Genomic DNA, 26,890 nt, shown 5'->3' with positions numbered 1-26,890 from the left:
AATATAGATATATGATTCTATTAATAAATTAGCAGTTACAAATTTGAAATTTCTAGAAATATCAAAAGTTGTATGTTAGTTAATTATTTTCTAAATGACATTTATTTTTAATTCATTTTGGATGAGAATATTTTGGCTGAGGTGGATAGTCTCAAAAACCTTGAATTTAGTCCCTTTTATATAGTAGGATATATTAAAAAAGAAGCATTACAACAATTAAGTTAGCTAAGTATCATCATCACAATGAGTCTTAGAATCTTTACAAAAATATGTTGGTCCATCTAAATATATAATAAGATTTTTATTAAACTAACCAAAAATTCGTTATTAAGGTTTTTCATTCTTTCCGTAAATAGAAATTACGAAATTGCTTAATATGGCTAAAATATATATGAAAATTAATGATTTTGAATAATAAATATTTAATAAAAAATAGTATATTCTCTATCATATTTTTTTACTTTAAATTAATAAAATAAATTAAAAACTACATTAACCATATAATAAAAATAAATTTTTTTCTGTATAGGTTATATTTTGATTTTCATAAATGACTATAAATTACTAAACTGTTAAAAGTCTCACATTCAAATTTTTCCGATCCATGTTTTAAAGGTTTTTGTTATGATAAAAAAAATAAATAATTACAAAATCATATAAGTAAGAAGTTTCATTTAATAAATATCTCATATATATTAAAAGATAAGCATTGCAACATTTGAAATAACCATTTGTCATCACCACAATAAGTCTTAGAATCCTTAGAAAAATATGTTGGTCCATCTAAATATATAATAAGTTTTTTATTAAACTAACTATAAATTCGTTATTAATGTTTTCATTCTTTCCTTAAATAAAAATTATGGAATTGCCTAATGTGGCTGAAGTATATATGAAAATTAATGATTTTGAATAATAAAGATTCAATAAAAACTAGTGTATTCTCTATCATATTTGTTTACTTTAAATTAATAAAATAAAATAAAAACTACATTAATATTTTCTGTATATGTTATATTTTGACTTTTTTTAAGCGACTATAAATTACTAAAACTGTTAAAAGTTCCACATTCAATTTTTGCGATCCATGGTTTAAAAGTTTTTGTTATGATAAAATATAAATGATTAGAAAATCATATAAGTAAGAAGTCTCATTTAATAAATATTAAGTGTAAAAGATATATATTAAAATTAAACTATATACCATCTAAAATATATAAATATTTTAATTTCAAAATTTTCTTTGAACAAATATTTTGGTAAATGTTATTTAACAAATATTGACAACTTAATATTAAACTTTGCTTTGAATTTTTTTTAAAATTACTAAAACTATTAATCACACAATGAAAATTTTGTCATCAGTTATTTAAAGTTTTTGTTATAAAAAAATAGAAATGATTAAATAAATATATGAGAAGAAAACATCATTTAATATATATCAATACTAAAATACATATTATATATATGTTAACGTCATTTAAATTTAATTATATACAATGTAAAATAGAAAAAAGTAATTGTTTGGATTAATGAAATTTATTTATGTGTTCACATCAATTTAATTATATATGTAATAGTTACTGACTTTTTAATTATTCAATATATATTTATTATTTTATAAATATGTAAAAGAACATATAATACATACAAATAGTATATATAATGTTCGTCCCGCACAATGCGCGGATCCTAACCTACTATCTATATATTATACCTACATTTATAAACTTAAAAGTATATATTTTTTCTATCATCATTGAATGTCTATCAACATTGAATAAGCTAGAGACCTCTTCTATATTTTTCCGGGGCAACAACCTAAAGACATTTTAATCGGGAAATTTGCCAAAATAGAACAAAAATTCAGCCTTCTTATTCTTTTAGTATAATTTTTTTTTTGGGATAATTTGATGTATATACACAAAAACAACCAAAATTAGGAAATTGCAATAAATGCATTGAAACCCTTACTCTTTGTAGCAATATATACATAGAGCGACCGTTTTACCCATGTTCTAAACTCATCTTGTTTATCTTTCTTTCCCATTCTATCTTTTCCATTTTCTCTTTTTTTTCCAGACTCTTCATCTCTTCTATTGATCTCTTTCTCTCCCTTTTTTTAATCTTTAGTGAAATAAAAGCTTTTCTTGAAATAATTCATTCTTCTTTTTAAATCCCACTAATGATCTTTACTCCATTTTTACCACAAAATGCTAACATCTCTCCTCAATTTGTCATCGTCACCATCACATCAATGTATTTAAAGCGCAAAGAATGCCATTGAATCATGAATTCAAAGAAAGCCAAACCTCCAAGTTTTCTGGGATATCAATTTGAAACACGACTATAGATTTTCCTCCCAATTTATGTATTTTCCAGTTAAATTTTTGGAACTGAAAATAAATGGGAGGACTAGGGATTGCAATAGAAATTACATATATAACTTAAAATATATGCTAAAGATTAAGTAATCATGTTAACCTATTATGAAACATCTAACAAATTATGTATCATATGAACACAACTATTTTGTACAAAGGAAGTTTAACACTAAGCTTTAACTCAAGATGTTATATAAATTGTTAGTGGATAACTTTTTTATTATAAAATTATACTTATCATATAACAGAAGCAATGATTTAATGTAATATATTATTTAGCATGTAAAACATATGGTAGAGGTAAATTATTAGTTTACATAAGATACAATAATTTTTAACAGTAAAAAATATAGAAGTTAAACAGATATTGATTAAGTTAGCCTTACAACTTATTCTATAGCATTTAACAAAGCATATATAGCTAACACAAGCTACTTAAACATCTTACCCACAAATTTTTAAAAGAAAACATGTTTTGTAACAGCTAAAAAACATGTATGAGTTAATAACAATACATTATGTAAAATTTACAAATCATGTATCAAACCACAACTTTTTGGTAACATCAACCGACAATTTTAAAATTACGACACCAAAATGGTTAGTAACATCCATGGGACCATATGATTTTATCAACACGTGGATTGAAAAGATATCACTTGTAGTGTCATTTACTTGCTTGAAACCTTCAAAATCGTGGTCGACATCAAACAAACTGGCAAAAAACTATTGTAGATGAACTCGTCAAGAAGATAGTATTCGTTGGAATCACAATGGTAGAAATAAAAAGAGAAGAAGAATTCATTTTTTTTTGTGTAAGGGATTAGGAGAAATACAAAAGAAAAAAAGAATGAATAGTATTATTTGGGTAGAGATAAAGGGATACGAGAGAGAGAAGGAAGAATAGAGTTTGGGCAGGGGCAAGGGCAGAGCAAGGCAGGACATCACAGGGGTAGGGACAATACTGGGATTTTGAAATATCAATAGTGTTTAGAGTATTTACTTAAATATGGATTTTTTTAGGTATATGAGACCTAATTTTTTTTTGGTCTTTTTTCTTTTTTACCCTTTCCATTTTTAAAACTTAATGAAATAAACAGTTTCATGAATAAAAAAAAATGAAAAACAGAAAAATAGATGAAGTACCTATATAGACAAACTGGTATTTTTTTGGTTGAAAAACTAGTTAAATTAAAATTTTAAATTATGTTTTATAGAAAGTAGACTTCATATTCTACGAAAAAAGGCTTGATAAATCAAATTTCAAGTTAAACAAGTTAATATACTTTCTCTAGAACCAATATTCTATTTTTAAATAAAATTCTAAATATGAAGAATGTGAAGTCTATGCATTGTAAAGGTTGCTACATTTTCTCTGAATCTAGTTTCTACTTTTGAAGTAATTCTAAAATTTTAGGAATACGAAATCTACTTTTCCTTTAAAAGGCTACATATAATAGAATCTTCTTATGGATGTGTAGTGTAGAAGGTACATTCTACAGACAAGAAAACCTAATTTCCAAAAATTTTGGCAGTTCTGTTAAGAAAATATTCCAAAAATGTTTGTAATCTTCTAACTTTCCTAAACCGTGTAGATGCCCGATTTCCTTGTCAAAAAATAAAAAAATAAAAATCGAGTTAACCTTTTCTTCTTTCTCATTCCATGATTTCTCCATATCGTTTAGGGTCTCGTTTATGGTTTGTTTAAAGTTTACAGTTATCTTAGTTTGATGGTAGCTGTTTGGTGTATCATTCATAAGCTAAACTTACTGTAAAAACCATAAACAGAAGAAAATACCAAAGTTATACATTAGATTAAGCATTCTCGTTCTCATACACCAACATCCAAAACAATAAGAAAGGATTCTAGCATTATTGTTCCTAAAAAATCAGATCTAACTCTACAATAAATCAAACAATTTTCACAGAATCTCTACCACCGGAGAAGTGACACACTTAGAAAGTTCATGGTTTGACATCCTATTAACCAATTATGGATCATTAGCTGCTTCCCAAGGATCCCACAAAACTTTATTTGTGAAGACTACTTAAGATTTTTATCAATCCCTTTCTCATGTGATCATACGTGTTGTGCATAACAGCATCACAAATATTAGATCCACATTCATCAAATTGATAGCCTTTAGTATAATAAGAGTCGTTTCTGTTTCATACTTTTAGAGTCTTCTGGAAATTTTTTTTTCTTTACACATGTATCATCATCTTCAATAATGATGATTCTTTGGAGTTTATAGATATTGTTTTGTCTTCTTTCCTTTTGCTTTTGTATTTACTTATCTCAAAGATACAACAAACGAAGGTATTATCTCATTCTATGTGTGTATGCTGAATGCAAAAGTCAGACAAGCAATCTCGCTACACCTTCTTTAACAATACGTACTCTGACAATCTGTCTCATGTACACAACTAAAGACCTTATAGAGAGACCTGCAGATACATAAAGCAACATAAAGCAACCACGTTGTAATAGCCTCTCAAAACTGTTATCCCGGCTTGCAAGCAGTATGGTCTGAGGTATCATGGATTTGCGTTGCAGTTTTTAACCATTTTTTTTTAAAAACATAGATATTACGGAACAAGAGAGAATTTGTTAATATATGAAGTTGAGAAATCTGTTATGGTATGTTGGAAATATTCAGGGAACTGTGCAGCTAGCGAATTTGATTTTTGAGAGAACACAAGACACAAATCCCAAGTACATACATACGAATGTTGCACTAATTAAAAGAACATCATATGTCTTCAAATGACAACCATAAATATATATGATAACGAGGGAAATTGCAATTAATTAAAAAAACAAAATATACGTGACAGAAGAAACTATAACAGAAACGAGGGTCAGTGTTGAAACTGAGAGGTGGTTGGTGCCAGACCTCGAGGGAGATGGTGCAGTCATGACCGGCGACTCAGCCAAAGATGGTGAAGATGTTGGTGACCCGACCGAAGATGGCGAAGTCATAGATGTTCCAGCCGATGGAGAAACTGCATCATTATTATCATTCATACATTATATTTCTTAACATAGCATATGACATAAATATACAAAAAATATGTTCAAAAAATATATAATATAAATAAAACAAAATATTGAAAGAAGACTTTAGTTTTTTTTCAAAAAAAAAAAGCAAATCTAAGACTAAACTAATTATACAATTGCAATTTAAGTAACAAATCCAAAAATTATGGTATACAACATTCTCATAGAAGATGAAATGGGTTGATGCATGTCTTTTCAATAATCAACAAAACATTTCAGATTCATTTTTCTTCTTCCCAATATTCAGCTCTGACTACGAATATAATACAAAACAAGGTAATAACCCGGGAGCGAGAATTATATATATATATATATATATATATATATATATATTAATATAAATATCTATTAAATAGAATTTCATAATCATATGATTTTATTATCATTTGTATCTTGTTATAACAAAAAAATTAGCTATTGACCACAAAACATTTCAGTGAGACTTTACTTTTTTAATTTTTATTTATTTTTAAAAATTTTAAATATATTATATGCAAAAACCTAAATTTTAATTATTTAATTATTTGATTAATTTTAATAATATAAATTAAAAAAAAAGAGGATACACAAATTGTTATCAAATCTTTATTAGTTTAAATCATTAATTGTCATATATATTTTAGTCATATTAGATAATTTCGTTGTTTTTATTTAAGAAAAGAAAGAAAAACTATTTTTTAAATTACTAATTACTTTTATGATTAGTTTAAAAAATTATAATTTATATTTAGATGGACTAACCTATTTTTCTAAGGATTGTAAGAGTCATTCTAGTGATGATACATGACAACACTTAAATGTTGTAATATGTCTCTTTTAATATATAAGAAATATATCATTAAAAAAGTAAAGAAAGTTTACATACCAAAAGTGTAGCTCACTTGTAATTATTGCCAATACGGTACCAATAATTTACTTTTTATAATTCTAATGATCCTCAATGAAATATGAAATAAATTTGATTTACCAGAAAATATAGTAAAATTACTAAAAATAAAACTTAAGATACCACACTATTTTTAATACTGTATAATCGATCTGTAAGGCAAAAGAAAAAACACAGAGAAGCCTTCAATATTAACTATGAAACATAGTCGATTAATTATCAAAGAAAAAAGCCAAAAGAAACGTACTCGGAGACATACGAGCAGTAGTTGCAGCCGGTGTCGCCTCTTCCAGGATCGCTACACCAGCAATAAAAAAATAACTTCGGAACAATGAAAATACTACGCAAACAGCATTAGGTTTGAGAGAAAAAAATGAAAATATTCACCGCAATGAGGAGCAACAATGGGGAGCTTGCAAGTCGTAGGCATAGCACGAGCTCTAGTGTTATTCACTGCAAACCCCATCGTTTTGCTACATTCTAAACCAACGCAAATACACTTAGGATTATATTGTAGAACAGATAGAATTCCCCGACAACAAACTTTTGTGGGCTTAGTATCATTTGATCCAGGGGTAAGGTACGAGAGACAATCCATCATGTCATATATAATGCTGGAGCAATCAGAATTTGATGGTCCTGGCGCTGGAGAAGCTACGGGTGAAGGAGAATTTGCCGGCTGTGGTTTGTTGCGGGCGTGGATGGGTGCAAATGATGATGATAGTAGAAGTATTAAGATGGAAAGAGGGTGTTTTTCAAAACCAACCCATATTTTCAAGTCAAACCCAAAACCAACCCCTTTTTTTTTGCATACTATTCATCAATAAAATTTCCATACTATCCTTATGTTTTTGAATTATTCACAAAATTGCCATTTTTATTTATTTTTTTTATTAATTTCGAAATTAACAAAAAACCAAATACATCCTAACCATTTCTTCTTATTTACAAAAATGCCATCATCATCAATTTTTCCAACCACCATGAACCACCATTTTTGAGCTCTAAAGCTCTAGAATTCAATTTTCAACCACTTTTTTTCTCATTCTAACCCAAAAAATTTCAGTTCCTCTCATTTCCTCTACATTTCCATCTAAAAAACTCTCATAACTATCATTTTCATAATCACAAACTTCATATTTTCGAGTTTCTTCATTAGTGAATAGTTAAAGATGCTTCTTTTTGCTCATATTTGGAGTTTGGACGGTTGAAAAGGTTAGAAACGAGCTTTACACACTACAAAAAAAGTCTACATTGATAGCACATTATTATAGCACGTTTTACTGAACTGCTATCGTAAATGATTTAGAAATTTCCGTATTATATAATAGCATTAGATAAACGCTATGATAGAGAAAAACCTAAAATAGCACTTAATTAATGCTATTTTAAGAATTACGCGAGCGGGAAAAATAAAATCACCATTTCACCAATACTTAGCGGAAATTTAGATTTAAGCGCCAAAAATATTATTTAAGCGGCTTAATAAAACTACGAAAGACTTATAATAGCATTTTTATAATGCTAAGAAAAGCTATTTGAACCCCTAAACCTTAAACATGGTTTTAAACCCTAAACACGGTTTTAAACCCTAAACACAACCCTTAAAACTATAATCTTTTTATATTGTAACTTCAAATCTTAAAATTAAACTTAAAATTTAATCTTCTTGATCTTAAACTATAATTTCCTAACCACATATCCTTAATCTTTAATCAATCTCTATATCCTAAATCATAACTTCAAACATAAATTATACATTCTGTGTAAACATACAACTTTTTAAATGATGACCAAAATGATAATCTTGATATTAATCTAATATTTTCAAACTTAAATATTAATTCTTAAAATAAATATCAATTTATTATGTTAAAAATAACTTTAAACTTAAATTCCAAAGTACAAAATATAAATTTTGAAATAAGATATAAGTAAGAAAAATTATTTACAAAACAAATCATCAAAGATTGAAGGAAAAAAAGACAATTTATAAAGAGTATTTTCTTGCTACGATTTAGCTACGAATTTTTTTTGTAGATCTTTATAAAATAGCCACAAAATGCCACGGTTTGTTTTGTACATGCTTAAAACCCTAAACTCTAAAATTCTTTTAAAACCTAAACCCTAAATATAAACCTTAAAACTATATTCTTTTTCATAATTTAACTTAAATCTTAAATTTAAATTCATAATTTAATTTCAAATCATAATTTAAACCCCAAATACTATATTCCAACCCCTAAACTATAAACATAAACACTATACCCCAAATCATAAATCTAAACATAAAATCTTATATTTTAAAATTTAAAATATTAAACTTTACTTTAATATCTTTTCTTCAACCCAAATCCCCTTACTCAAAACTTTATATTCCATATACACTAAACTTTACTATACATACAATACTCTAAATATAAACTTCAAAACTAAAATTTGAAAAATTTAACTACAAATCTTAGACCTAATATTCAAATCTAATATTTTCATACTCTAATCCAAAATCTTAAATCATAGTCTTGATATTAATCAAATATTTTCAAACTTAAACATCAATTCTTAAAATAAATATAAACTTATTATGTTCAAAAAAGAAAACTCTAAACTTAAATTATAAACTCGAAAATACAAAATTTTATATAAGATATAACTAAGAAAATTTACTTAGAAAACAAATTATCAAATATTTAAGAACAAAACAAAAATAAAAATAGAAAAAGAAAGACAAAATTTCTGGCCAATCAGATTCAAATACATAGATCACACTCTTAACCATTGGATTAACTTAGATCTAAAGGTAGAGATTTATTCAGTTTGAATTTTTATTTCTCTCTTTCTCTCTCTCTCTCTCACGACATATGTCATCTCATCTCCTTCTCTGCTTTTTTTTTTTCCCGATTCTCTCTTCTCCACTCTAACCTCTCATTCTCATATCTCATATATCTCTTCTCTCTCATCTCTCTCAACGCCACTCTCCCATCTCTCTCAACGCCTCTCTCATCTTACCACCACCGCGTCTCCTTCTCGTCTCACCACCACCGCGTCTCCTCCTCGTCTCACCACCACCACGGTCGATGTCTCTCTCTCTCTCTCTCTCTCTCTCTCTCTCTCTCTCTCTCTCTCTCTCTCTCTCTCTCTCTCTCTCTCTCTCTCTCTCTCTCTCTCTCTCTCTCTCTCTCTCTCTCTTTGTATCTGTGTATCTCCTTCTCTCTGTTGCTCTATTACGAATCTGATTTTGTTTTGTTTTTGGTAAAGATAGGTGGAGGAGCCAAGGTTCATGGCGGCTGGAGGAAGCAAGGTTCATGGCGGCTTGAGGAAGCAAGTCTCGTGGCGACAAGGATATGGAGGAGGCGGCAGGAGTTTTTTCTTTAGGTTTAGGTTTTTTAGGTCTGGTTAAGTGTCCTAAATTGTAGTGGTCTGATTTTATTTTTTAATTTCTGGTTTAGTTTCGTAAACCAGAATTAATCTGTAAACCAAATTTAATTTATTAATAAAATTTATTTTATTTTCACTTACAAAATAATTTTCGATTTAATTTATAATTATTTAACTTTTAACTAGTTAATCCTAATTAAATATTCAAAATAATTTTTAATTGTTAAATTTCTAGTTATAGCATTATATGATTGTCATTATATGTACATCATAACACAAATCAAAAGCTATAGTTAAGTTAATAATATCATATAAGTGTTGCTATCGTATCAGTATATTTCGTATCGTTCAGAAAACGCTATCATATGAGGGGTATCTATGATGGCTGCCGCATACATAACATTTATGAATTCGCTATCAAACATCTACTATAGCATATTTCTCGCGCTAACAATGCACATATTTCTTGTAGTGACACATGAAAAAGGTAACTATTTACATGGTTTTCGTTCTTTTTTCAGATCTGTGTCGCGACGGTAGACTGTTTTGTATGTCTACGCCTCCGTGGAGACTAACGATGCAGTCTATTTGTCAACGCACGGGTTAGTTTTGCAATTGACCAGACAAATTTTTTTCTAACGCAGACTTCCCCAGTAGTCTCTGTCTTTACCTTTGACAACAAAAATAAAACTTTCGGTAGACTTACTAAGACGTCTACCTAAAAGAGGTTAGTTTTTCATTTGACCGAACTTTTGACTTTTCAAAATAGACTTCAACGGAACTCTACAGAATGTAGACTGCCACCGAAGTCTATAAAAGGTCAGTTTTGCATTTGACCAAAACTTTGACTTCGTGGAATAGGTTAGTTTTGTGTTTGACCAAAAAGTTTAAAAAGCAATCAAAAATTTATTAAATTGTAGATTTCATATGCAGTCTTTTATCTTAAAAAAAAAAATGTAGACTGCGTATAAAGTCTACTTTTTTATTTTGGTCAAATGCAAAACCAACTCGTCGGATTTGAGAGTAGACTTCACAAGAAGTCTACACACCCGTAGACATTCATTTCAATCTACTGATTTGAAGTCAAACTTGGTCAATTGCAAAACTAACCTTTTTCAAAAAAATTCAAACATGTAGACTGCATATGAAGTCTAGTTCTGAAAGTCAAATCTTGGATGAATTCGGGTCAATTGTAAAAAGTAACCTTTTTAAATTGTAGACCGAAAAGAAAGTCTACATGTACAAAATCACAACGTTTATTCAACTATAGAAAGCAACCCGTAAAATGGTCAATTGCAAAAACCAACCCAGAGAGTAGACCTATTTGACAGTCTACGTCTGTAAACTGAAAAGAACGTCAACATCTTCAGAGACTGAATATTAAGTCTGCATAGAAAAATCTATAAACATGTGAATTTGTGTATTATTAATTAAATTTTTTCTAAATTTTTTGTTTGACAGTGTGTGTTAGTTAATCCTAATGGGTTTGAGTGATTTTGAAAAGATTTTTTTTATAATTATGAAGGTATAATTCATTTGATTTGACAATGTTGTTAGCTAATAATTGTAGACGTATTTGTAAGTCTTCGTTTATAGTTTTGCTAGTAAGGCAGAGCTTGTTTCAAAGCTGAAGTCGGTGACTGTGGAATATAAATTTACATTCTCAGCATATAAGACAACGAAAACTCTGTATGTGGCTAAGTGTCGTGTTCAAGGATGTGGTTGGAAACTTAGAGCGAGTGTGAAGCATAGGCCAAAGACATTTTAGATGACAAAATATTCGAAAAGGATGAAGAATCGGAAAGGTTGAAGAATGTTCCTTGTGCATGATGGCTGTACACATGGTAAACTTCTTGAAATGACACAAGAAAATTATGATCTGGACAACAAAATTGAGAAGATGGTGCTAACCTATTTCTTACCAAACATCATTTAAAACAAATGACTCCGAATAGGAAAATACTCCTCTTATGCATGTCACGAATAATCGACAAGTACGGAACTTGATCGAGTTATCTAAGACACACTTTGTACGCCTTTGTGTATCAAGCCTGCGCCAAATACACTAAAAAAATTTGGATTGACTATATGTTAGATAATAAGTGTAGACGTTTTTGTAAATCTACAAATGTAGACTGCAGTTGAAGTCTATGTCGTAAATTCTATTAAAAGTGTATTTGTGTATTATTCATCATATTTTTTCATGATTTAATTATTTTACAGTGCATGTTAGTAAAATTTTAATGGTCTTGGATGAATTCACAATTTAATGTGTTATAATTATACACTTGATACTTATTGCAAATTGTTTTGATTAGTGTTATTCTTGAAAATTTTTGGGAAAATTTTGTATAGATTTTCTTCTTCTCACATGTGTGTTAGTTATTATTTTAGCTTATGGTGGTTTTACTTGTTTGGTTGGTTAGATCTTGTGAAAAAATTGATATCTAACAAAAAAATAATAATATCATACAAGTGAAAACAACTAAAAATGAATACAATGTTTATAGATTATGTATTAAAAAATTATTTAAAAATTAATATTTTATTATGAAAGTTATTACAGAGCAATATATTAAAAAGTATTCTTGAGTATGTTTGATTTTTCATAATCTTGATGCTTCAAATAAACTCTTGGAAAAAGTACCTGCAAAATAAGATAGAGTTATGAGAAAAACATAAGATAAAAAATAAAATCATATTTAAGTAGACTTTTTATTAAGTCTACGTAAAGTTATTGTTTAGTAGACTTTAGTTGAAGTCTACACTAATGGAAAATTTTCATATCTAAAAGTGTGCATTTAGAAAATTTGAAAATACTTTGTTCTGGAAAATATTTCAAAAATGGTTTTTTGTCATCCTTGTAACAAAGCAAAAATATAATTTATGAATCTATAAATTTAGTTCATTATAAATACAAAATATCTTATAATGAATATATGGAAAGCTTACATTTTTGGGAAGATGATTTGAAAACATTGGAAGAGAATACCTGCAAAATAAAATAAAATTATGAAAAATAAGATAAAAATTAAAATCATATTTGAGTAAACTTCTAATGAAATATGCTTAAAAGTCAAGGGTAGTAGACATCATTTGAAGTCTACCAGCCGTAAGTTTTAAGTAGATTTCAAATGAAGTCTACTCTATAAAAAAAAAATAGATCTGAAAAATAAATACATTAAAAATATGAAATAAGTTTAAATTTAAAAAAACTTTTAAAAATATGATTTAATAGACAAAATATTTATAAATTAAAGACATATTAATATGAATTTTAATATGTAACTTTATTTGAATATAAATACTAAAACACATATTTTAAATCTATAGATGTAAACCTTACATTTCTAGGAGGAGAAGAGAACAACTATGGAAGAAAATACCTGCAAAATAAGATAAAATTATTAAAAAAACATAGAAAAAAAATTAAAGTCATATTTTTGTAGACTTCCAATGAAGTCTGCTTAAACTTTGTGGTTTAGTAAACTTCATATGAAGTCTGCAAGCTTTAATAAACTTCTTTAGAAGTCTACACTGTCTGATAATTTTCAGATCTGAAAAAATCTATATATTTTGAAATGTGAAAATAATTTTAAATCTGAAAATACTTTACATAATAGAATTTATAAGGTAAACTAGTAGCAAATTAATGTAGAGAGCTTGATCTATAAATTTATTTGAATATAAACATGTAAATACATATTTAAAATCTATTAATCTAAAACTTACATTTTTAGAGGAGATGATGAAATCCATGAGTGATAATACCTACCAAAAAAAGATAATATTGTGAGAAATAAACATAAAAATACACATTTAAAATCTATAGATCTAAAACTTACATTTTTTAAAGGAGAAGATGAAAACCATGAATCATAATATCTAAAATGACAAGATAATATTGTGAGAAAGACTTGAGAAAATTTTAGAGAGAAAGAAGATAATGAGAGAGATTTAGAAACAATTGAGAGAATTTTAGAGAGAAGAGAGAAAGTTTTAGAGAGAAGGGAGAGAGTTTTAAAAACTTGTGCAGCCACTTTAGAGAGAGATTGTATAAATTTTGTTTATATAGGGAGACAAAAATGTAACTAGGTTAAAATTTACGATACTGTAGACTTCGTTTGAAGTCTACTAAAATTAAAATTTTGGAGTAGATCTTACCTTAACATAGTAGACCTTTTTGGAAGTCTACTATTATAATTTAGTTATTGTTGTTTATTCTTTATTATTTTAATAATTTTAATATATGATTTATTAAATTTATTTTTTTTTATTTTTAATAGTTATAGTATATGATTTCACTTTTTTATTCGTAAGGAACTTAACTTAGTTTAAATATAATAATTTTTTGGAAAACAAATTGAAAAATATAGACTGAAAAAGACGTCTTCAGATAAATAGACTTTATTGTAGGTCTACGAAACCCTAAACCACAAATCTCAAAACCCTAAATGTTTTGCTGGATAATCAAAAAGTCTCATTTATACAAAATATAAACTACTAAACATTAATATGCAGATTTAAGTTAATAAAACAAAAAAAACAAAATCTAAAATCTAACCCTTTGAAATCAACTACTAAAAGACATAACATGTTAGAACCTTTTTTTTGTAAACTATGAACATAGTCTAACACATGATAACCAAATTAGTATATATTCTTCAAAATTGTTCGATTATATGAAATTTTAATTTATTTACTTCATATTATCCATTATATTGATGATTAGTTAAAAATATCACAAAAATTATTTTTATACATTTTGAAAATTAAATTATTAGATCAAATTAGAGTGTAGACTACAAAACAAGTATATAAAGTAGACTTCGTAGGAAGTCTATATATATGTAGACTTCTTTTATTACGTGTAGACTTCCAAAGGATAGAAACGTAAAATACATTTCTGTTTTTTGTTTGGTCATAAGGGTTAAATAATACTTTCACTACTCTTTTAGGTTGGTTTTGCATTTGACTGAAAGTGGGGTATATTTTTACATTTGACTTGAATATTTAGGTTGGTTTTAGCAAATGTTCCCATGAAAGAAGTGACAGCTTCATTATTTCTATATTATTTTCTTTGAAAGTGTTTGTTGTTTATTGTTTTCTCTGTGTTGGATTTATTGTGGTACAAGGAACACGAGGTTTATATATATTGATAGAAGTGAACTCAAAAAGGAAAAGATAAGAATTTTGTTTTTTATTCTTTTTTTAGGGTTTGAGATTATTGTTAAATAGGTGGATGGTTTTTTATATCTTGATTGTTTTTGTTTTCTGTTCGTTGAGTTTTATCTTTCTTTCTCCTTTTTTTTGGTCAAAGTTGAGTCGATCTTCTTATTCTAGATCAAATGATTTTGTAACGGAAGCGTATATCTTTGGCAAAGTTAAGTTTGAATTTAATTTCAAATCTCACTTTGGTGTGTTTGTATTTTTTTGTTTGTAAAAGTGACAAGTATCATTTGTTATATTTACTTAACTATAATAATATCTACACAACCGCGCATGTTTTTGTTTTCACTCGAATGAACGTAGAAATTTTGTTTTTATATCATCAGTAATATATGTCCTTGCAAGAACAGTTCATTACAGCAGTGTTTCAAGCAATGGGACTGCCTAGCCAGTTCATTCATTGGATTTACCTCTGCATATCTACAGCTTCCTTTTCGGTTGCAATAAACGGGGAGTTGGAAGGGTTCTTCACAAACGTCCGTAGGATCAGACAAGGGTGCTCACTCTCTCCCTATATTTGTGTAATAGTCAACAACGTCCTCTCTAGTAGGCTAAATTAGGCGGCAGCAGATGATATTATTGGCTATCATCTGCAGTGTCATTTGGTCGAGCCCACTCACCCCAGCTTTGTCGACGATATATTGGTCTTCACTGATGGTAGTGTGAGGTCTCTTGATGGGTGCTTGCGGCAATGGATCTTTTTGCAACTCCATTAGGTTTACAGATAAATGTTGCAAAGTCGTCAACATTTTCTGCTGGAAAGAATCAACTTCTGTTAACTCAAGCTGCTCAAAACCGTGGGTTTGTGACAGGAACCTTACCTGTGAGATATCTTGGTATTCTGCTTACGACTAAGGCCTGGAGCAAGCTAGATTATGAGCATCTCATTGACAAGATTCACAACAAGTTCCTCTCATGGACCCATCGAGCTTTATCATATGCATGGTGACTTCAGTTGATCATGTCAGTGATCATGAGTACTGTCAACTTTTGGAGCTCAGCCTTTATACTGCGATAGGGCTGCCTCAACACCATCGAAAGCATGTGCAGTACCTTCTTGTAGTATGGTTCACCAACCATTACTCACAAACCCAAATTTGCGTGGTCAGATCTCTGCTATTCCAAGGAGGAAGGCGGTCTGGGCATCAAGCGTTTCTGTGATACATCTAGAGTCTTTGCGCTAAGTCTTATTTCTAAGCTATTTTCCCTAACGGGTTCCCTTTGGGTTGCATGGACTCGTAAGTATCTCCTAAAGAACAGCTTGTATTGGGATGCAAATGAGAAGAAGGGATCGTGGGTTTGGCACAAACTGCTCAAACTTCGCCCTATTTCTTATGATTGCATTCGTTATGAGATAAGGAATGGTGAAACCGTGTACTTTTGGTTTGATAACTGGTTGGAGATGGGTAAGCTAATTAATATAACCGGTGCGATAAACATTAACTACCTTGGAGTGAGCAAGAACGCTACCCTGGATGAAGTGGCAGGCGAGGATGGTTGGAACATCAGCAGATGTGGCAGAGCAGATACCCGCTTCTCTTTGATAAGATTTCAGAGGTCTACAGGTCAGATGCAAATGCGGACCCTGATAAAGCTTTGTGTAGACATGATCATGACGATTTCAAACCTAGTTTCTCAGCTTCTAAGACTTTGAACTACTTGCGTATTAAGAAGACCAACATTCCGTGGCATAGACTTGTGTGGTTTCCTCAGGCTATTCCCCGACAATCCTTTATTGTGTGGCTGGCTTTCAAAGATACATTATATATTGAAGTAAGACTGAGAGGCTGGGGAATTGAGCAGGGTTGTGTCTACTGTTGGGGGAGAATGATGAAAGCAAAGACCACTTGTATTTTGCTTGTCCCTATACTTTCACTGTCTGGATGAATGTTGCTGAGAGGCTACTTGATGCAGCAATAACACCAGACTGGGAAGAGAGTGTTGCCTCCTTACTGCATCCGAATAGGTACAGGTTTGATACAGTTCTCATGCAATTAGTATTTCAGACTTCTATCTATGTGTTGTGGAAGGAGAGGAACTCCAGAAGGCATGGCAGTACATGTGCATCAGTGGAGAGGACTACTAAAATCACTGGAAACCTGGTCAAAAATCAAATTTCTTCACTGAAATACAGGAGAAATCACAAGCTGGAGCCTCTGCTAAGGAGATGGTTTGATGTCTACACCATTTAAGACATATTATTTCTTTTATTCTTTACACTTTAGATTAGCTTATCATCATCATGTAAATCTAATTTTTAGTTTTGATCAATAAATTTGAAATTTCATCAAAAAAAAAAAATATGACCAATATAAAGAAATCAACAAAAATCTTCTTATAATATCCAATTTAGACATTAAAAATGAATTAGAACGTTGACTAATCTTAGATAATTAAAAAATTGGTCTTAAAATTATATTACTACTTTACCCTTAATGAATGTTAAAAACCAAACTTAAAATACAGTGGCATTATTTGTAAATAACACATGAAGTAAAAGTTAATGGTATATGTTAACAAATACATGGTTTTTTTGGTCAACAAATATGAATATCTAAATTACGTTTCGTATCACATTTTAAAAAGGTAATGAAATACGTTATGTGGCATCGAAAAGAAAATAAATGCAAAAGTGAAACGTTAGACAATTTATTTCTAAAACCGAAATTTACCAAAACATTGAATTAAAAGGAAAAAGAAAGTAACCCCAAGTGTCAGTTCAAAAAAAAAAAAAAAAGTAACCCCAAGTGAGATGCAAATGAATTGGAAAATTAAATGTATCAACATAACTTGTAAAGAAGTTTTTGTATAAGCTGACAGCTTTGATCTTTTAGATACATATATTCCCTAGAAAAAGAAACCCTATATCAAATTATAAAAACTATGAATCGCTTCTCGTGCTTTTTGTTTGCCATTGTATTGTGCGTTGGATTGGGTAACTCGAAGCTATTTGAGAGAAACCTTATACAGTTCAGAAACTCTCTTGGTCCGGAGAACGTTCTTACGGTGTTTTGTAGATTGAACGAGCACGGCTAAGGCTACCATCATTCAAGGACAAGTTTACGATCTTCTTTTTTGGGACAGTTTTTTCTCGAACAAGGCTTATTGCGCATTATGGCAGGGAAATGGCCGTCAAAAGTATCATGCATATTTTTTGGCATACAAAACTGGTGGTCTGCATTTTGATAAAGAATTTTTGGGATTGTAGAGAAGATGGAATTTACTTCACACATGGTAAAGAAATCCCCAAATTAGAGAACAGATGGATCCCATTTTAACTGTACTTTCCTATTATTACTTAGTTTTTGTAATGGATATTTTTTTTGAGTAAGAAATTCAAAAAAAAAATATGGTGTGATCATTGGTGGATTATGGAACATTTATACTTTTCAAATAAATCTTGTCCTCCGTCAAATTTCCAATAAAAGAAAAAAAATGATATGATTGATTAGTATAGATTTAGGGTCTGACTGGTTCAAACGCAGCGGTTGCAGTTGCGGCTGCGGGCGTTTGCGGATGCGAGTGGTTACGGTTTCTAGCGGTTTTAAAAAATTTGTACGACTGATTCTGCGGTTAGAAATTGGTGCGTTTGCGGAATACGTATGACTGGTTAAATACCAAATACAGCAGCGGTTAAATAATAAATTAACAATATTTATATTTTATATAATTATAAAAATATCAAAAATCATAATATTATAATAAATATGTAGATTATATTTTCAAAGTTATAGTGTTAAATTTTTAAAATTATAGAAAATATTTTTATTTTAAAATTTTATGATATTAATTAAAATATAATAGATATATTTTAGAATTTTTATAATTCCATTTTAAAAAATTTATTGAATATTTTTATTTTTGTATTTATATGGTTTTAAAAAAAAAGAAAAAAAATTATCCTCCCACAATCGCCCGCAACCGCAAACGCTAGCTAGAACTAGCTTTTGAATTTAAGAGGTTCGAAGCGGTTTGAAGCGATTTGTAGTGGTTTGTATGATTGTTTCGAAACGCTGTCAACTGCTACTAATCGCAAAAGCTGTGTTTGCGGCTGGTAGCAGGGAAACCAGTCAAAGCTCTTAGTTTATATATACGCAGCCATGTGATGAGCACAAAGCGAACTATTTTTTCGCCTTTTACAAAAAAAAAATTACTTTATATATAAGAATTGTTTTTCCTATGAAATAATACCACATCAATTCCTTACTTTGAGTTCCATAACTAACACCGATCTTAAGATAAGACATGTGTATTTACATGATGCTTTGCAGAAAATCAATGTTTTTAAAACCGATTCAGCACTGAACTAGACTATTTTCTGGGTCAATGGGTTATTAGATCAACTGTGGGTAAACTATAGGACAATAATTTTATATATAATTATAAATATTTTCTGAAAATTACAAGATAAATTCATTTTTGTTAAAAATATAATAGAGTATTTAAAAATATTTTCTATATGTTTAAATTTATTTTACATATAAAATATCAAACAAATGATTTAAAATATTTAACAAAATTTATGTAACAATTTAGATTTAGAGCATATTAAAAAGATATAACAAGTTTAAAACTAGGAAGTATTTAAATTTCTAATGTAGATAACAAAATTAAATTTTAAATCTAAAAGGTATCTACGGAAAGGGATTCTCGGGTTACTACGGAAAGGCGTAAGAGCATCTCCAATGTATTACTCCATTTTTTACTCCAAAATGGTGCAACACCAAAATGGAGTAAGGTTTTACTCCAATGTATTACTCCATTTTCTACTCCAAAAATAATATTTCTTAAAGATTTCATTTTTATTTTATTCATAATTGCAAATAAAATCTTATACTTATAAAAATTTACCAATTAACCCCAACTATTTTATGTTTACGATAAATAATTAAAATATAAATTATTTGAATTAAATATTTATTATTAAAAAGTACAAGAAATCATTAAAAAGACAACATATATGTGGGTTCAACAATGAGCATTAGAATATTTTTTCCACAAATGATCAACTAATATATTTCGTAATGAAAATGAGATTCTTTATCTTTGATATTCCTAAATCGAGCAAGAAAATTTTGAAATCAGACATTTTCATCTTCTGCAATTTTGATACTCGGATGTGGAGCTTCTCTTCCAAGTTCAATTGGTGCATCGAGTTCACGCTCATCTATACAAGATCCAAATGTTCGTGCGTATATTCAAACTCAACAAATACAAATAATATCAAAGCGAAATGTTGAATCACAAGATCAACAAGCTCTTTCTTAGACTTCTCCGTTTGGGCAATATTTCACCGACCTTAGCGGATCCGGAACGGATTTTCCAGATTATTAAATTTACTTATTTTATGTTATTTTTATTTTTATTTTTTCTGTTATTTTCATTATTTATTTAAAATTATTAAATAATCCTTTGTGGAATATACTATTTTCATGTTAATGTATCATTTTAAATATTATTTAAGTAAGAAATAAAAACATTAAAGATTGAAAGGACCATTTTATAAATAAAAAAAGTTCAACTCCAAAATGGAGTAATAGGTAAAATTACTCCATAAATGGAGTAACCCTAGCCATTACTCCATTTTCAACTCCAAAATGGAGTGGGGTTAGAGAAGATTTTACTCCATAATGATGTTTGGAGTTGAAAATGGAGTAGGGTTGGAGATGCCCTAAGAGTCGAGAGATACACTGTCGAGGATGAAGAGTCTTCATACAGAAGATCAAGATATGGATTATCAAGAGATACTAACTAGGCAGGGACGTTTCTCTAGGTCTGAAAGGAGAGAGAGGAGCCCAAGAAAGGTTTTTTGAAGCAGAGAATCCAGCAAGCAACAGCGACAGCACTCTTCCTCAGAGAGAGGAGGCTTCCGCCATGAAGGGGACCACTGTGAAGGAGATTGCTAGCACTGAGATTGAGACAGACTCAGCTAAGGTATGTTTAGAACTGGAAAATGGCTTAGACTTAGTAAATGAGAGGCTAGAGCAAGGAGTAGATAGTCTAGATGAGGATGGTATGGATCTCAAGGAGACATTAGCCATGTTAAGGAAAAGAGTGATGCAGAGGAACTGGCCTTGAGCGAGAATGAACAGTGAAGAGAGGAACCAGAGGCTGCGATAAAAAGTTAAGAAGCAGGGGGAAAAGAAGAAACTGTTTAAAACAACAGTCAGTTTGGCAGGTGCCACTACAAAGAAACGCATGGTGCAGGCCTTTCTGTCTCCTCGTAAAAGAAATAGAAACAAAGCCATGGCTTACCCAGGAGATGGGGTGAAGAAAGCAGAGGAGAAGGGTTCCTCAAACTCAAAGGAGGATATACCAAAGCCTTGAAGATAGTTAATGGAGTACAACGATGGAGAAGGACAGTCGGGGCTGCACCCTTTATTTTTCAAGTTTCAAATAAGCTCAAAGAGAAATTTCTGTTTCAGTTTAGTTCTTTATTTGTGGTATTGTATGAGTCCTCATAAGTTGTATGAGCTGATATTGTTTTATGCAATCACAATGAATAAGATGTTTTTTTACTACTGGTGTCTTTGGTTTTATTTCCTCATCACTACTATGATTGTATCTGTTATTCAAGAGGCAGTGGGATACAATGAGCTCTCGGTAGACCTCATTCATTCTGGTGCTTTCATCCTTGGTTCAGAACATAATCAAGATGGATCATGATCGCTTGATAGGATTGACTACCGCAGGTTTCTTTTACAAGAATCAGATCTGGTTTCATTAGACAAAACAGTATATTTTAACGAGGGTACGGGATAAAGATTTTGGCTACTGGAAATACATGTTTTAATGGGAACTAGATTTTGATCCGCGCTTAGAAAGCGCATGTTTATTTTTGAAATCAAATATTTATTTTCTTAAATTAAATAAATTATTTTAAAATGAATTTCTGTATAAAATAGTGTACATTTATGATACAACATCAAAATTTAACTATATTTCATAAATAGCCGAGAAGATCATTTTTCTTTATAACCAAAAACTGAAACCAAACCTAAAACCAAATGGGTACCTGAATTTTTGAAATACAGATATATACCCAGAAAAAAATAATTACATTTAATTTCTAATTACATTTACTTTGCTACTAAACAAAACCAAAATCCGAAATTACCTAACTGAAACCAACTAATCTTTGTAAATACATGAAAGGTTTCAAAATTTCTACAAACAAAAAAAAAGAATAAAATACCAAAATACCCTAACCAAAATTGAATATTGAGGACTAATAATGCATCTACATTTAAACGGTGTGAAGAAAGCTTTTTTTTTTTTACAAATTATTTAACTCTTTTTAGTAGGATTACATATGTAGTTTATATACGAATTAAAATATAATCAATGTTTCATATCCAATCCAGATCTATGGTCACGAACCAGAAAACCCGTTAGCCATATATAAATTATAGAATGACTTATTTCATTCATGGAGCATTCTGTCAGATTTTCGATCAACTTGATATGTTTCTATAAAAATTGGATTTAATGAAAACCTATTAATTAAAATAAGATAAACCCTAAAAATCCACCATTAACTCATGAACATACACTGGTTATCTCACTAAAACCCTAGAAATCTGATATGTTTTTAAAAGAAAATTAATTAAACTTCTTATATACTTTAGATAAGTAAATGCATTGTATTTATGTTATGTATTTTAATATAGATTTGTAATGATCAATACTATTACAGTCTTAATATAGATTAAAAAAATTGTTTAAATGCGTACAATGAGTCTAGGTTTACTAATAAAACTAAACTCATGATTGCTGGAATGATTTTCAATATTCATGTTTTGGTTTTAGAATTTATCATTCACATTCTCGTATTGGGATTAATAAGAGATGTGATGGTAAGAATTTTCTTAATATATTTGAACTAAGAATTATCCGGTGATGGTAAGAAGTGTTTTAATATATTTGAACTAAGAATTATCCGGGCTGTATCGAATGATGTTGAGTTTAAATGAGATTATTTAAATTAGATAGACTATAGAACAGTTAAAGAAATATAGGGTAGGACCAAAATATTGTTAGTTAATAAAAGGGTGCAACAACCTTAAATAAGTAGTTTTTTTAGGAATTCGTCTCTTTTAATAGTATTGATAATTGAAACAACTGAATCGCATCAGAACTGGGGATGGTCACTTAGGGATTTCCTCTTATCCCACATCAAAAGACAAAACAGGTCATCCATTTATTTTCAGTTCATATGGTCGTCACTCACCATCGTCAACCTTCCAGCATTTGTTATTCAACCTTTTTTGGACAACCACTGAGACTTTTGGACTATGTTTGTACAACAATTAGGTAACCGATTGGGCAGAAGCATGCAACGACAGTTTAATACGAATTATCTCAATATGTGGGGAGTTGTAGTTACGTATAAGTACTACAACAGATCTTAATTCAGCTTTCTTTACACCGCGGTGGGAAGGACCAAGTATCATCATTATCAACATTTCTGCAAGAACCACAAGTTCTCTGCGGACTGATCCTCCTTAAAGGGTTGCATTGTACCCAATTTTACAGCTCAAAAGAGCACACTTAAAGATATTTTTATATGAGAGTCATAAGTTGGAATTGTAGAGGTATAGGAATTAAATGGACAATAAGTTATCTCAAGGAAATTTGGCACAAACACAAACCCGAATTTGTTTCTATAGGAAATGAAACAAGATTTTGTTTTCGTTCAAGGGTCCCAATCTTATTTTGGTTTCGAGAATTTGGTCATAGTGGATCCAATTAGGCAAGTGAGGGAGTAGCCATATATTACAATAATGAATACCAAGTTAATATTTTGTACACCAACAACCAACAACCGTATGATTGATGTGGAAGCAGTGATATTGGGGAAAAAGTTTTTATTACCTTTGTCTGTGAAGACTCAATACAAAAGCTAAGCGATCATGTATGTGAAAGATTGACGAGATTTGTCGTAGCAAGGACAGACCCATGGTTTGTTGTTGGGGATTTAAATAAAATTACGGGGAATCATGAGAAAGAAGGATGCTCATTGAGAAATGCTGGATCTTTCATGAATTTCAATAATATGATCAGGAATTGTGGTTTATTAGAATTTACAGCTCGAGGGAACTAGATGTCTTGGAAAGGAAGAAAAGGGACTAAAATGATTAGATGTCGATTAGGTCCGGTATTGGCAAATGAGGACTGACATACTTTATTCCATGTTCTTTTACTGAATATTTAGGAATGGTTGGATTTGACCATCGACCGATAGTGGCATTTATCGAGGATAAGGTGCACAGAAAGCGGGGACAATTTCGGTTTGATAAAAGATGGATTGGACAAGATGGCTTATTGGATTCCATTGGAAAAGGGTGATTTGAATCAAGAGGAAGCAATGAGTCGGATATTGTTACTAGAGTAGGAAATTGTCGTCATGAAATTGCTAAGGGGAGAAAAAAATAAGCCATCTTATGGGAAGGAGAAAATAAGTGAACTTCAAAGAACTTTGGAAGAAGTACAACTAAATGACACTAAAACTCAGCAGGAACTAATAGATGTCATAAGAAAGTTACAAGAAGCGTATAAAGATGAGGAAGAATATTGGCAGCAGAAGAATCTGAATATGTGGCACACATCAGTGGACGTCAACACCAAATTCTATCATGCTTTAAGGAAACAATGACGATCTATAAATAGGCTTGTGGGTTTACACGATGAAGGTGGACAATGGATAACAGAGGAAAAAGGTGTATAGAAAATTTTTGTGGATTACTTTGATGATTGATTTCGGTCAACTACGCCCTCGGAGTTTGAAAGCTTTCTTGAGGAGATCCCATTGAGTATTACTCTAGAGATGAACCAAAGATTGATTTGCAATGCGTCAGAGGAGGAAGTAAGACAGGCGCTATTCATGATGCATCTGGAGAAAGGGCATGAACCTGATGGGATGACAACCTTATTTTTTTGCCCCTCATTAAAAAGGACCTTCTGGATCTGGTGAATAATTTCTTGAAAACAGGAAAACTGAATGCAAGATTGAATTCAACAAATATATGCTTTTTACGAAAGACAGGGAGAGATATACACGGATGACTGAATTGAGGCCGATAAGTTTTTGCACCGTGGGTTACAAGATTATATCCAAGGCATTATGTCAAAGGTTCAAGAGTTTCAGGTTTTTCTTTACATGACTATCATTTTCCACTCATTTAAAGGTAGATTTATAAAAAAAAAAAAATTCATTTGGTAACCTCTTGTTGTTTAAAGCTCTTACCTTATTTTTGAAGTTTTTCTTTGTTTTGAAGCCATTTGAATGCTTCTGAATATGTAGGTTTTTCAGATATGAGACAGACTTGGAAGACTTCCCCTAAGTCTTCTCGGAAGTCTTATGGTGGAGTCTTCTCCCTTGTCTCCTCTTTCATAACAAATCTGAGCGTTTTGGTATGTCTCCATCTCTGATTTTTCTTCATTTGGTAACCATTTGTTGCTTAAAGCTCTTACCTTTAGAAAACTCTTTTTGTTTCTTAAAGCTCTTACCTTATTTTGAAATTTTCCTATGTTTTGAAGTCATTTGAATGCTTTTGAATAATCAGGGTTTTCAGATCTTAAAAAATCTTTGGAAGACTTCCAGGAAAGTCTTCTCGAAAGTGTTTTAACATATAATGCACTAGAAGATTTCCTGGAAGTCTTCTCCGATGTGTTTTTTCATAATAGATCTGAGCGTTTTAGTAAGTTTCCATATCTAATTTGTCTTCATTTGGTAGCCACTTGTTGTTTAAAACTCTTACCTTTTTCCAAATTATGTTCTGAATCTTTGATTTAATTTCAAATCTTGAGCTATCAAAATGGAGGAGCTGTCTGATCATTTGGTAAACATATCTGAGTGTGTTGAAGCTGATGGAATTTCAAGTTTGAGGTAGACTTCATGGAAGATTTTTCCAGGAAGTCTTACAGGAAGACTTCATGCATGCGAAGTCTTCCTGGAAGTCTTCTACGAAGTCGTCCACAGAGTCTTCAAAAACCTGAACATGAGTACTATCAAAGTTTATGATGTGTATGTCAAGTGGAGTCCAAAGTTATCTATGTGGAGGATTGATCTCTAACTCCAAGTGTAATAGTAATTTATGGTTTGCTTTGTGATTTACAAGTGTACTCTTTTAGTTGTAGATTCTTTTGTAAACTTGAAGAGATGTTAATGAAAATTTGTTAAATATGTTCATGTGTACACTATTAGAAAAATTTAGTCAAATTTACTGAAACTCAGGGAGATGACTTCTAAAAAAACATAGTTAAATTCACAAAGATCAAAAATTACATAAGATAAGAACATATAGCACTTTCACTATAAGTCTTCTCGGAAGACTTCTGGGAAGTCTTAGGAAGACTTCTGGGAAGTCTTAGGAAGACTTAAATTTTAAGTGGGAATTTAAAATATAAACGGAAAATTAAAATTTATGCGAGAACTCATATTTTAAATGAAAACTGAAATTTGAAATTTTATGAAAGATAAAAATATATCTTATTATCTAAGAAAACACATTAAACCATATGACTTGATATTCTTGAAGTTACTTAACAATTTTGAAAGTTAAAAAATATATCTTAAAGTTACTTAACAAGTTTATAAAAATTTACGTAGCAGACTTCCGTGGAAGTTCGAAACATTAATAAACCTGAATGTTAGTAACCTCAAAATTAAAACCAAATAAGTTATGAATTTCATTCAGGAGCCAATATCGACTAATATCCATGAATTAACAAGAAAATGTTAAAAAAGTATTTACAATTGTAGAGAAATGAATATTAATTAAACATTGACGTAGGAGACTTTCACAAGTCTTACAAAAGACTGAAAGGAAGTCTTCCATTTAGGTCATTTTTGCAATTGAAAATTTACCAAGAAATACTTCCAGAGAAGTCCACTCTACAGCAGATTTCTTTAGAAGACTTCTTTCATAAATATTGACTTACTTTTGTTTT

General features: G+C 30.0%; 2 long non-coding RNA genes across 4 annotated transcripts; one reads left to right on the top strand and one right to left on the bottom strand.

Annotated features, from left to right (window-relative positions):
• Positions 1 to 2,105: 2,105 nt before the first annotated feature.
• Positions 2,106 to 6,958, bottom strand: LOC108871983. 2 transcript variants are annotated; one of them, XR_004455597.1, is made up of 3 exons: positions 6,719 to 6,958; positions 6,591 to 6,629; positions 2,106 to 5,390 (listed from the first exon to the last, which is right to left on the bottom strand). It is a non-coding gene; the product is annotated as an uncharacterized LOC108871983 (long non-coding RNA). The 2 variants fall into 2 exon arrangements; XR_004455596.1 differs by having other exon boundaries at positions 2,106 to 6,629.
• On the top strand, positions 6,619 to 26,436 carry LOC117132101. 2 transcript variants are annotated; one of them, XR_004455595.1, is made up of 3 exons: positions 6,619 to 7,079; positions 14,759 to 20,711; positions 20,986 to 26,436. It is a non-coding gene; the product is annotated as an uncharacterized LOC117132101 (long non-coding RNA). The 2 variants fall into 2 exon arrangements; XR_004455594.1 differs by having other exon boundaries at positions 14,759 to 26,436.
• The last annotated feature ends 454 nt before the right edge of the window (positions 26,437 to 26,890 follow it).

Source organism: Brassica rapa, chromosome A02 (genome assembly GCF_000309985.2).
Source record: "Brassica rapa cultivar Chiifu-401-42 chromosome A02, CAAS_Brap_v3.01, whole genome shotgun sequence".
Lineage (NCBI taxonomy): Eukaryota > Viridiplantae > Streptophyta > Magnoliopsida > Brassicales > Brassicaceae > Brassica > Brassica rapa.
This window is presented reverse-complemented; position numbering and strand designations above follow the sequence as displayed.